This window comes from Silurus aristotelis, assembly GCF_946808225.1.
Source record: "Silurus aristotelis genome assembly, chromosome: 18".
Classification (NCBI taxonomy): Eukaryota; Metazoa; Chordata; class Actinopteri; order Siluriformes; family Siluridae; genus Silurus; species Silurus aristotelis.
In genome coordinates this window covers 20,001-32,054 of record NC_139591.1, presented here as the reverse complement: position 1 = coordinate 32,054, position 12,054 = coordinate 20,001, and positions in this window count along the sequence as shown.

Below are 12,054 nucleotides of genomic sequence, written 5' to 3'. Positions count from 1 at the left end.
TGTAGCATCTCTGGATGGTGTTTCTGTTTCAGCATGTACGGCTGTCAAAGACCTTGGTGTGATTATTGACCCGAGTCTTTCCTTTGAGTCTCACGTGAATAATATCACCAGGATCTCCTTCTTTCACCTTAGAAATATTACTAAAATTAGAAATATGATGTCGTTACAGGATGCAGAAAAACTAGTTCATGCTTTGTAACATCTAGATTAGACTACTGTAACGCTTTACTGTCTGGGTGTTGGAGTAAGTGCATAAATAAGCTTCAGTTAGTTCAGAATGCAGCAGCAAGAGTCCTCACTAGATCTAGGAAATATAACCACATCACCCCTGTATTAATCAGTCTACACTGGCACTCAATTAAATCTCGCATTGATTATAAAATACTACTACTGATGTATAAAGCACTTAATGGTCTCGCACCGCAGTATCTGAGTGAACTTCTGTACCAGTATGATCCTCCACACCTACTTAGATCAAAAGGTGCAGGCTATCTGTTGGTTCCTCAAATAACAAAGACTACAGCAGGGGGGAGATCTTTCTCTTATAAAGCCCCACATTTATGAAACAACCAGTGTTCGGGACTCAGACACAGTCTCAGTGTTCAAGTCGAGGTTGAAAACCTATTTATTTAGTCAAGCCTTTAATCAGTAGATTTTTTCCCAGGTAAAGGCTCAGATCTGGAGGGATCATGGATATGGAGTGTTTGGTGAACTGGGATATTTGTACGCTGTCGTCCCCTCACATTCACGTGTTCACTCAGGTTTGTTGACGGTGGTGTGGTGGGTCGTCTCTTATCCCAGAGATCCCTTATGTCTGTGTTGCCTTCTGGTTCTCCCTTTTAGTTCTGCTGCCATAGCGAGTCTTGCCAGAGTCCAAACTGCACAGTGACGCTAACTTTCATACAACAATAAGGACACTTAATAATCCATATCCTTCTCTTCCTGTCACCCTCTTCTCTCTCTCTCTCTCTCTCTCTCTCTCTCGGTCGAGTAAGCTTACAAAATATCGACTTTATATTGCATAAACTTGTGTTGCATCCCCTTCTCCACCCCCTTACTCCCATAATGTTCATAAGGTTGGTGCTGATCATAACGGCCAAAGGCTCTAAAACTATTGTGAATAATAACAGGGACAGTGGGCATCCCTGAAGAGTGCTCCACTCCACCCTGTCAAAAGCCTTTTCCGTGTCTAAGGATATAGCTGCTATCGGAGGGTTCTCTGACAGGTTTAGCCACAACAAATAAATTAGCCTTTTCACATTTTCGACTGCTGACCTTCACCTGATGAAGCCCACTTGGTCCTTGTGAATTATACTTGGTAGAACCTTCTCCAACTGTGAAACCAGCATCTTTGACAACACATTACAATCCACACTGATAAGACTTACAGGTCTAAAATTAGCAGGGTAAGTTAAATCCTTATCCTTTTTAGGTATCAGTAAATTAAATAAAAAATGCTTCCATAAAAGTACTAGGCAAAGCATCAGTTTCAAACGCCTCTGTATACACTTCTGTTAATATTGGGGCCAATATGTCAACATACTTTTGTAGTATTCTATTGGAAACCCTTCTGCCCCTGGCAATTTGTCAGTTTTCAAAGAGGTTATTGCAGCTTTGACCTCTTCCTGTGTAATGGGGTGGTCTAGAGACTCTGATTGTGAGACATCCAGTTTAGGTACCTTTATATTAGAGAAAAGATGTTTCGGTTTTCTTTCTACATGAATGTGTATAATTGTTCATAGAACTCCTGAAAAACCTTTTTATTCCCTTTGTCAGAGATACTGAAGTTCTTCCTTTCTTAATAGCTGGTATAATGTTAGCAGCATTTTGTTGTTTTAATTGTCTGAAAAGGAGTTTTCCTGCCTTTTCACCTCCTTCATAAAATCTGATCCAGAATCTTAATAATGCATATTCAGCTTTTTTATTGTATTATATCATGTAACTGAAATTTGTATTGTAAATATCCTGAAATAAATCATTAGAGTCTATGTCTAGCCAGTTCCTTTTCCAGTATACAAATTGTTGCTTCCAAGTTCTTCTTGGAAGTCCAAGTCTCTTCCTTCCCTTTTTTCTTTGCTGCTTAGACAATAGCTTTCCCTCTGATATATACCTCCCATACCGATGCCAACCTATAAGTGCTTCCAATGTTCCCTTAAAGAAGAGTTCAGATCTTTATCCAGCAATGTGCCAAAACTCTGTAACAATGCAGTATTTATAATGCCCCCTTCCCTTTCTACCAGCTTCTGTGTTTAGAGCTTTATCCAACAGCACAGTTGCATGATCTGATCATGCTATTGCTCCAACTTTACAATCTACGACTTGATCAATAATATCGTTTAAAAGCAAAAAAAAAATCTATTCTAGAGTGGGATTCATGGCAGTGAGAATAAAAAGTGTATTCTCTTTCTGTTGGATTTACCAGGCGCCATATATCTGTCAATCCAATATCCTCTGTTAGCATATGAAGGGCATCTCTATCCCTTGGTATAGAAGATCCTTGATATTTACTCTTATCCAAAGCCCCATCCATAACCTGGTTAAAGTCCCCTGCCAAAATGATTTACAGTTCTTTTTCCCCCAGAATCTTGTTTATCTTATTTATAAAACCTGGATCTGCCTTTTTTGGGGGGCAAACATTACATAATATTTCTATGTTAGGTTTCTATGCCTATAATCATTCCAGCATCATCCTTAGTGTCTGTTAACATTACAATGTTTAACCTCTTATTTATTAGAATTATTACCCCATTTTGTTTGCTTGTAAATGATGAGTGAAATACAATGAAATACACAGTCTCGCTTAAATTTCACTGATTCATTATATGTTAAATGACTTTCTTGCACAAAAGCAATATCTACGGTTTGAGATGAGACAGGACCCGTTAAACCGTAATGTACATTTTTTTAAGTTGTGCAAACAGCAGTTATACATTTTTAACGCAAAAACAAAACCTAAATTCCTGTTGCTTAACAAAAAGTAAATAACCCCTCATCTAAACTTAACAACAAAAATGATAAGAACAAGAGACAACGAAAAAACATTCATACCACACAATAAAAACCGTCTTCGTTCAAACCCCGAGATTGCTGAATCAGCTATCCAGCCTGTTGCTTTGGCTGTAAAAGCACAGCAGAGATATTCAACTCCAATTTTGTCCCGTTATTCTGGTGCCACACTATGTTCTTTAATGAACTTCTCTGCATCCGCACTCAATGGAAACACTCTGTTCTGTCCTTGCCGTGTCAAACGGAGTGAAGCCGGATATGCCAGTGTAAACTTAGCATTAATGCTTCTCAGCATCCTCCGAGATGCAGTGAATTCCTTCCCTTTTCTGGCCAGCTCTATCACCACATCGCGGAAGAAGGAAATCCTGCATCCGTCCCATTCAATCATTCCTTTTCCTTTTGCCGTTTGTAGTACTTTCTCCGTGATCAGAACTATTCTCGGTGATCGGTCGATATCGGGCCTGGTAGTGGCGATGCGACCTCTCAATTTTAAACTCCCTCTTCAGATCAATGTCTAGTTCCTCCGTTCCTCGGTTCCTACACATCATTCTTACCAGTGGGACACAGGTACACCCTTCTACTGTCTGGATAAGTCTGGCTAGAAGTAGTCTTTATGGATGAATTGTGGCCAAAAAGGCAAACGTCCGACATTGAAACAAGACTAAATGTCTCAACTCTACACAAAAACAGAGAAAATGAGAGCAGAAATCCTGCAGCAGGAGCTCTGGACTAATTAATCAAAATCTGAAATATTTGCTGTAGCAGGAGGATGTTTGCTGAAGGTCTGGAGAGCATTACAAAAAAGGAAAGCTCTCAGGAAAGCTTACAGCATCACAAAGGACTTCTCTCACCCTGCCCATAGAATGTTTGCCCTCCTGCCCTCTGGAAAGCGTTACAGGAGCCTCCAGAATAAGACAAGCAGGTTCAGGAATAGCATTTTCCCCACAGGTGTTTCCATGCTGAACTCTGTACCCCAGTCGTGCCACCTACCCCCCACCTCTCACTACCCCCCATCTCAGACAAACACATATTGGCATTGCTCATTTCATATTGTTTTTTTCATCTGTCATTATTTATATGTCATATATCAGTCTTACCAACCTGTACATATGTAAATATTTTACAGTGCTAACGATGCACTTTTGGTAATTGCAGTTCAGGGCCTTGTACCATAACCTGTGCAATGACAATAAAGTTGAATCGAATAAAATCTAATCTAATATCTTCTAATCTAATCTAATGAGTGTTTGCAGGCAACAGTGAAACATGGTGAAGGTTTCCTGCAAGTCTGGAGCTGCAGATGGAGTTAGAGACGTGGTCAGGATTAATGGGGTCATCAATGCTGAGAAATACAGGCAGATACTTCTCCATCATGCAGGAACATCAGAGGCATCTGATTGTCCCCAGATTTATTCTGCAGCAGGACAACAAACCCCAAACATACAGCCAATGCCATTACAAACTATATTTATTCCAGAGAGAGAACCAGCAGTCCTGGAAGTGATAGTTTTGAGAGACACATAAAGAGTTAGAAGCCTACTTTTACAGAAGATCTGTGCTCTGTTCTCCAAGATGTTTGGAACAAACTACCTCCTGATTTCCTTTAAAAACTGTGTGCAAGTGTAGCTAGGAGGTAGTTTTGATTTGGATTTCTCTTCTGTTCAGTTACTTTCTATTTGGTTCACTGATAAAAATAAACTTTATCCACTTTTATTTTTGAAAACAATTTTACTCTACAGCATTTTTTACATAACTGCCTAAAACTTTTGCACTGAACTGCTCTGATCTCACTTTTAAATAAAGGATATTAGACACAAGGAAAATATAATCTTTTTGCAAAGAATCATTATAATATGTTTATTTATAATTAAATACAACCCTGGAAAATGTTATATATAGTATGTGAATGGATGAAATTATTTATTAAATGATTCTATTGGTGCAATTAATGTATGTATGTATGTATGTATGTATGTGTGTGTGTGTGTGTGTGTGTGTGTGTGTGTGTGTGTGTGTGTGTGTGTCTGTCTGTGTGTGTGTGTGTGTGTGTGTGTGTGTGTGCTAAAGTGCAACAGATTATAAAATTATTATCATTATTGCAGTTATTATGATGTGCTTGTGGTGTAATCAGTGTCGTTACACTGCTGCATCCTGGGTAACCTGTGTGTATGTGTGTGTGTGTGTGTGTGTGTGTGTGTGTGTGTGTGTGTGTGTGTGTGTGTGAGTTTAATTCTTGCACCTAGCCCTGTGCCCATAAAGCACACCCATTCTGTCCTGTGATAAGATCTCACACACACACACACACACACACACACACACACACACACACACACACACACACACACACACACAGAATTAAGAGTCTTGTTCTGATCACCATCAGTCTTTCTCTTACACACATTTGGAACCATAGTATTTATTAGTATTAATGTGAAGTATAATAATTACGTGTGTGTGTGTGTGTGTGTGTGTGTGTGTGTGTGTGTGTGTGTGTGTGTGTGTGTGTGTATGTATGTATGTGTGTGTGCGTGATTAATAGTTGTGCCTCAGTGTGAGAGAATAATTAACTCTGTGTTCATACAGGAATTTTTATTTGACTATTAACCCTCATCCTGTCTGCGTGGAGAGTTCAGAGTCTGTGTGTGTGTGTGTGTGTGTGTGTGTGTGTGTGTGTGTGTGTGTGTGTGTGTGTGTGCATATTTAATATTATAACAGCAATAAAGCTGACATGACAAAGTCTGACACATTCTAACACACTCTCATGCTGAGCTCTGATTGGTTGGTTGAGTATCTGGTACATGTGGGCGGAGCTACACATAGGCAGAGCCTCTGAATCAGTAAAAGTTTGTAGAAAATTGTTGGGGAATTTGTATCCACAGAACATGAATGCTAACCAAGCTAACTAATGCAGTCATTGTTAGTAAGAAACAGAATCAGATACCATAGTAACATAACATTAGATCTAAAGGGATTTAAGAAAGTGAGCATGCTGCTGATCTGAAACTGAGCTGGAATCAGTAAACAACTTTACAGTTTACTAACCAACTCACTGAGCCTGGGGCATGTCCTCATTTACATACTGATGAATATTAATGTATGTGTAAATATGTTCCATCTTCAGAATGTAAAACTTTTATACATAAAAATTATTATTTATTAATTTGTGTATATGTGTGTGTGATTGATGGGGAATGTGGGTCTCTCTCATTGAAAGAAAAACTCAAAATATCGTTTTGATTTTCTGTATTTTCTACTTTCCTTTGGCTCCGTTTGGTCTCTTTTTCCCATCAGATCTACAAACACACACTACAGTAACCATATCAAGGTATGTAATTTCTCTGCTATGGTGAGCATCCAGCTCATTCAGTGTGTGAAGAACATGTTTAGTCAGTCTTTCTCCGTTGCTAGCAAAAATTCTATCTGTGAGAAGTGTAAGATAGTTTGCTCTTTGACGGAGAAGATCTTAGCGTTAGAGGAGCACATCTAGAGTCTAGAGAGAAGTAGTGAGTGTGAGAGCAGTCCAGGTTCTGCAACTCTAGATGCGCTAGGTGGAGTTAGCATTCCCCAGACTCTGACATTAGAGCCCTCGCAGCGGGGCAAGTGGGTGACGACTCAGCAGCATACTCGCAAGGCCAAAGCTAATGCTAAGGCTCGCCCACGGGAGCACCATTCCTCTCTGCTTCACATGTCCAACAGGTTTGCTCTCCTTAGTGAAGCACCCGCTGAGAAACCTGAAAGTGCTCTGGTTATAGGAGACTCTATTCTGAGGCATGTGAAATTAGCAAGACCTTTAAGGGCACCAGCAGCACAGGTTATGTGTATACCAGGAGCCAGGGCGCCGAACATAGCAGGTCAGCTTAGGTTTTTAGGAAAGCACAGGTTCTCTAAGAGATTTTTTCACACAGGAGCTAATGATATACGCCTTTGACAGTCAGAGGTTATTAAGAGTAATAATTATAGAGGTGTGTAAATTAGCGAAGGCAATGTCCAATGCAGTAACATGCTCCGGCCCCATCCCAATGCAGCATGGCGATGTAGCCTACAGCAGGTTATAAACTGCTGGATGTCCGTGTGGTGCTCCAAAAACAATGTGGGCTTCATAGATAAGTGGAGCAATTTTGAGGGCAAGTCTGTTCAGCCTGTTAGGGCGGGACGGTATCCATCCCACTCGGGAAGGTACTGCTCTCATTTCTTGTGGTATAGGTCATAGTCTCAAAACAGCACTAGTTAACAAGCGACTGTCCAGAGCCAAGGCCAGGGAGCAGACAGACAGGCTAAACCGACCATCTGCTAGCTACACAGAGTCGTCACTCAGTATCCACCATATTGACTGTGTCTGTCTAAGCGAAACCAAAATGTAGAAATTCTCAGAAAGTCTGTTCAAGTAAGCTGATTAACTTTAAATTAAATAGGACTGAATGCACAGGAGCTCCTCTGATCTAAAAAAGGATTGTTGAATATTAGATCTCTCACGTCAAAAGTGCTGACTATTACTGAAATTATTACCGACCATGAGTTTAATAAAATGTTTTTGACAGAAACCGAATGAATATGCAGCATTAAATGAAGCGAGTCCTCCTGGGTATAGTTCCATAAACCAACCCCGTCTAAATGGCAGAGGAGGCGGAGTCACAGCTATTTATAATAATAATCTGAGCATCACACAAAAAAACTAAACACAAATGTAAAACATTTGAAGTTGTTTACACCAACATTAAATATTTAATGTCCAAAAGCAGGTAATTTAATTAGTCCATTTATATAAATAAGTATATATATATATAAGTAAGTATTATTTATAGACCCCCAGGGGCCCAACTCTGATTTTCTCATAGAATTTGCAGATTTCATCACAAATCCAGCTGCTTCTTTAGACAAAGCATTAATTGTTGGTGACTTTAATGTTCATTTTGATAATCAGGAAGAGCAGCAGTTGTGTCCATTCGAGATTCAGTAGAATTAATCAATATATATTCAATATAAATAAATTAGTCATAATTCAACAGTCTGAAGTTATTTCAGATCATTACCTCATCTCTTTTAAAATCTGCCTCAGTCACTGCATTAGTACCTCACCATGTTACCGTGTTAAACACATTCATGTCAACTACATCAATAATCTTCAGGAACTGTCGATATTAATTAGATCTTTGTCTGACCCCGCAGAGCTCGACTGGGCCACTGAATGTTAGATTAAATGTTTCGTTATACTCTAGATGATGGAGCTCCCCTTAAGACCAAAATGATCAGGGAGAAAAATCAGCACAGTGGTATAATGATCATAGCCGCACCTTAAAACAGACCACTCTGAAATTAGAAAGTAAATGGCGTCAAACAAAATTGACAAATAGCATGGAAGGAGAATCTCCTGAGTTCCTAGAAAATCTCTTAGTGCTGCTGATCAGCATATTTGACCTCCCTCATAGAAAATAACAAGCAGAATTTTTGATTTTTATTCTGTACTGCAGCAAAATGAACAGGAAATAAAAGTACTGCACTCACATGAACACCATCAATAGGTAGTAATGATTTCATGAACTTTTTTAATAATAAAGTTGAAAACATCAGGCAAGAAATCCAGATGATTAAAATAAATCCAAACTATTTTATAAATAACTCTGTAGACAGCAGTGTCATTATAACAGACCATCAATTACAAAGTTTTACTCCTATTCAAGAGAACGACTTCATTTCATTTATTTCCTCATCAACCTGCATTCTCGATCCCTCACCTACAAGTTTCCTCAAACAGATAATTTCAGAGGGAACCCTAACCCTAACCCTAACTCTTCCATTAGCACTGGTTTTGTACCTAAAGCCTTTAAACTGCAGTTATCAAGCCCCTAATTAATAAACCTGACCTTCACCCTGTCAGCTGTCCAACTACAGACCAATATCAAACCTCCCCTTTATCTCCAAGATTCTAGAAAAGGTTGTAGCACAGCAGTTCTGCTCACATCTACTGAGAAATAACATTTTTTAAATGTATCAGTCAGGATTTCGGCCTCATCATAGCACAGAGACGGCGCTAGTTAAGGTGGTAAATGACTGGCCTCTGATCAGGGTTTTGTCTCTTTACTTGTTTTGCTCGACCTCAGTGGAGCTTTTGACACCATTGATCATAATCTCCTGCTTGCTGGACTTGAGAACGTTGTTGGAATAAAGGGAACAGCTCTCTTTCGGCTCAGGTCTTATCTGACTGATCGCTATCAGTTTGTTAATGTAAATGGTAAGTTCTCCACAGTCTCTGAGGTAAAGGTTTGGCGTTCCAAAAGGATCTGTCTTAGGCCCACTGCTTTTCTCTTTATATCTGCTGCCTCTGGGTGATATTATACATAAACATGGTATTCGCTTCCATTGCTATGCTGATGATACACAGCTGTATATTTCAGCAAAGCCAGATGAGAGAGATCATCTTAACAATGTTGAGGAGTGTGTAAAGGACATTAGACAGTGGATGCTTGATAACTTCCTTCTGCTCAACTCAGATAAGACAGAAGTACTTTCACTAGGACCACATGCAGCTAGAAGTAAACTTTCTGATTCTGTAGCATCTCTGGATGGTGTTTCTGTTTCAGCATGTACGGCTGTCAAAGACCTTGGTGTGATTATTGACCCGAGTCTTTCCTTTGAGTCTCACGTGAATAATATCACCAGGATCAGCTTCTTTCACCTTAGAAATATTGCTAAAATTAGAAATATGATGTCGTTACAGGATGCAGAAAAAACTAGTTGATGCTTTTGTAACATCTGGATTAGACTACTGTAACGCTTTACTGTCTGGGTGTTGGAGTAAGTGCAGAAATAAGCTTCAGTTAGTTCAGAATGCAGCAGCAAGAGTCCTCACTAGATCTAGAAAATATGAGCACATCAGCCCTGTTTTAATCATCTACACTGCTCCCAATTCCATCTCACACTGATTATAAAATACTACTACTGACGTATAAAGCACTTAACGCTCTCATGCCGCAGTCTTCTCTTATAAACACCACAGTTATGGAACAACCTTCCAATCAGTGTTGGGACTCAGACACAGTCTCAGTGTTCAAGTCGAGGCTGAACACATATTAATTTAGTGGAGTCTTTAGTCAGTAGGTGTTTGTGAGGTAAAGGAGCAGATCTGGAGGAAAAGCTTGAGGCCTCTGCACAAGATCCTCGTAAGCTTCAAAACATCTTCTCTTCACTACTCAACCCCCCTGCTGCACCTGCTCCATCCTCCCTAACTGCTAATGACTTTGCCTTCTTCTATGATAAGAAGATTAAGAAAATCTGCCAGACCTTCACTTCCTCCCCAACAACGACTACACAACACAGCCGACAATCCACTCCGTCTCTGTCAAGCTTCTCAACCTTAACAGAAGATGAGATACTGCAAGTCATCCAATCTTGCAATCCCACCACCTGTCCTCTGGATCCAATCCCTTCAACTACGCTCCAGACCATCACGCAAGATCTCCTGCCCTTCATGTCCACAATCATCAATGGGTCATTAACATCTGGCTATGTACCAACTACCTTCAAGAAAGCAAGGGTCATTCCCATCTTGAAGAAACCTGCTTTGGATCCATCAGACATCAACAACTACAGACCGGTATCACTTTTCTCCTTTCTTTCTAAATCTCTGGAAAGCACTGTTTTTAACAAACTGTCTGTCTATCTCTCACAGAACAACCTCCATGATCCTAATCAGTCTGGGTTCAAAGCAGCACATTCCACAGAGACAGCACTTTTGGCCTTTCAGCAGCATTTGACACAGTCAACCACTAGACACTTTTGTCCCTCAAGAGCCTCGGTATCTGTGGAACAGCATGGGAATGATTTGCTTCCTACCTGGAAGGTCGCTTATACCAGGTAACATGGAGGGGATCCACATCTGCCCCGTGCAGACACACCACTGGTGTCCCACAAGGCCCGGTACTTGGGCCCCTCATTTTCTCCCTCTATACCCATTCCATTGGTGAAGTCATATCCTCACATGGGTTTTCTTATCACTGCTATGCAGATGACACTCAACTAATCTTTTCTTTCCCTCCATCAGATACCACAGCTTCCGCTCGGATATCAGCATGCTTGACAGACATATCTTCATGGATGAGTGCTCACAAAATAAAACTCGACCCCAGCAAAACAGAACTGCTGGTCATCCCAGGTGATTCATCTTTAGGTCAAGATCTCCAAATAACACTTCATGACTCTCTGCTCTCCCCTTCAGCCACTGCTCGTAACCTTGGGGTAACTATGGACAATGAACTGTCCTTCTTCCCACATGTCACTAATGTTGCTCGTTCTTGTCGATTCAACCATTTCTGTCCACACAGACTGCCCAGGTGCTTGTTCAATCTCTTGTCATTTCAAGATTGGACTACTGCAGCTCTCTGCTAGCAGGTCTTCCCCTGAACGCTATTCGTCCACTGCAAATGATCCAAAACGCAGCTGCACGATTTGTGTTCAATCAGCCAAAGTTTTCCCACACCACCCCACTGCTGCGCTCCCTTCACTGGCTTCCAGTAGCTGCACGTATCAGATTCAAAACACTGATGCTTGCCTACAAGGCCAAAAATGGACCAGCACCATCTTACCTCAGTGACCTCATCACATCTCGCACTGCACCACGCTGTCTAAGATCCTCCAGCACTGCTCGACTGGTACCTCCTTCTCTCAGAATGAGAGGTAAGTACACTTCAAGGCTCTTCTCTGTTCTGGCACTGAGGTGGTGGAATGAACTTCCCCTAGATGTCCGTACAGCAGAGTCCTTGACTATCTTCAAGCGACAACTGAAGACCTTCATCTTCCTGAAACACTTAAATTAGCACTTTCAAGCTTGTAGAATTCAAGGGTTATATTTATATTAAGTGTGTAATCTTGTGTACAGTGTAGATTTATTCATTACTAGAGACTCAAAGCACTTTTGTACGTCGCTCTGGATAAAGGCGTTTGCTAAATACCGCAAATGTAAATGGAGGAAATGGAGGAATCATGGATATGGAGTGTTTGGTGAACTGGGATATTTGGATGTTGTCGTCTCCTCACTCTCACACGTTCACTCAG